General features: G+C 35.0%; 1 non-coding gene across 1 annotated transcript; it reads right to left on the reverse strand.

Moving 5' to 3' along the window:
* Window positions 1-1,179: 1,179 nt before the first annotated feature.
* Window positions 1,180-1,281, reverse strand: LOC114385544. Its single transcript, XR_003660913.1, has one exon. It is a non-coding gene; the product is annotated as a small nucleolar RNA R71 (small nucleolar RNA).
* Between the last annotated feature and the right edge of the window lie 395 nt (window positions 1,282-1,676).

Below are 1,676 nucleotides of genomic sequence, written 5' to 3' on the forward strand. Positions count from 1 at the left end.
TACTATCTATGTTGCGTTACGTTGCTTGGAATAAAGCATAACATTTTGATTTCAAATCACACGGGATTATGATTGTAATGTTGGGATATTTATTTTATATGCGAGGAATCGATATTCGGTAAATATTCTTAGGATTCTCGAATGTGAGGGATTGATTCAGGGTGATTTAATGTATGCATCAAAGATGATAGAAAATGATTCATATGTACTAATATTATTTGGATACTGAGGGTATGAAGATGAAATCCAATCCTACATCTCTCTTGAATTAATTAAATTCGTTTTAATTGCTTCCATAATTTTACGTATTTCCGACACGCTAACTCCGTAGTTTTCGTTATTCCGTTACTTTGTTTATTTTCATTATTTCCATTAAACCCATGATATTTTGATTGAATTTGTTGTATATAACTATTGAACTATTTACTTTTATCTAGAGAAACTAAGTAACTCAAGTCCCTATGGAAATGATCTATTTTATAATATTTGTAACCTACGGCAACATTGGTACGCTTGCCAATAGTCTTACAACTTTCTGGCGCCATTGTTGGGGACTTAAGTCACCCAGTCAGTTCTTTTGGATTTAAATTTTTAGTTAGATAGGCTATTTCCCTTACTTTTGTATTCATTTCTTTTATTTTGATTGTGTATAAATTCTCTATTGTTATATTTTATTTTCACTAATCTCGGTGTTTACGGTTTATTCTAGTTTGTTCTTCCTTTTTCTTTTTCTATTGATTTTCCTTCACCAGAAAGGCCACTTTTAATTGATAGTATGGCAGGAAGAGGAGAAGGAAATAGACCACCAAGGAGGACTCTTGGTGACTATGCTTATCAACAAAGACCAAAGCATTACAAAAACATAGTCACTCATCCTTTCAATAATAAGGTTGTGGAGTTGAAGCCAACATTGCTTAGTCTGATTGGTTCATATCCTTTTGCTGGAATGGATCATGAAGATCCATACACACATTTGTCTACCTTCATGGAGCTATACAACACCATGGGAGCTTCTGACGAAGATGTTGAAGTTGTCTACCTTAGAGCTTTCCCATTCTCCTTAACATGTAAGGCAAAAATATGGCTCCAATCACATCCAAACAAAAGTCTCAACACTTCGGAAGAAGTGGAGGAAACATTCACTAGAAGGTTTTTTCCTTCGTCTAGATTCATCAGCGCAAAATTAGCCATCACTTTTTTTTCCCAATGGTCTGATGAACCTCTCTGTGAAACATGGGAGAGATTTAAGTCTTTGTTGCTAAGATGCCCAAACCATAGTTTTGATGATGCTACACAACTACATATTTTCTACAGTGGTTTGAGACCTTAGACAAAGATGATTCTTGATGCCTCGATTGGAGGTACTATGATGTCTAAGAGCCTTGAGGAAGCAATTGTAATCATTGGCTCTAGTGATTATCAGAGTCACCATGATAGAGCTCCAATTCAAAGGAAAGGTACAATGGAGTTGGATACTCAAAATGCAATTCTAGCTCAGAACAAATATGTGTATTGCCAATAGGAAGAGAAGGCCTATTATTTGCAAAATCAAGGTAGACCTTAATATAACTTCCAAGGAAACTACCAAGGTTATAGAGGTGGCTCAGGTTCAAATAAGCCTTATAGCTAGAGACCACAAAATAATAATGCATATTTTGGTCCGACTAACACTTATT

Source organism: Glycine soja, chromosome 14, assembly GCF_004193775.1.
Source record: "Glycine soja cultivar W05 chromosome 14, ASM419377v2, whole genome shotgun sequence".
NCBI classification, from domain to species: Eukaryota; Viridiplantae; Streptophyta; class Magnoliopsida; order Fabales; family Fabaceae; genus Glycine; species Glycine soja.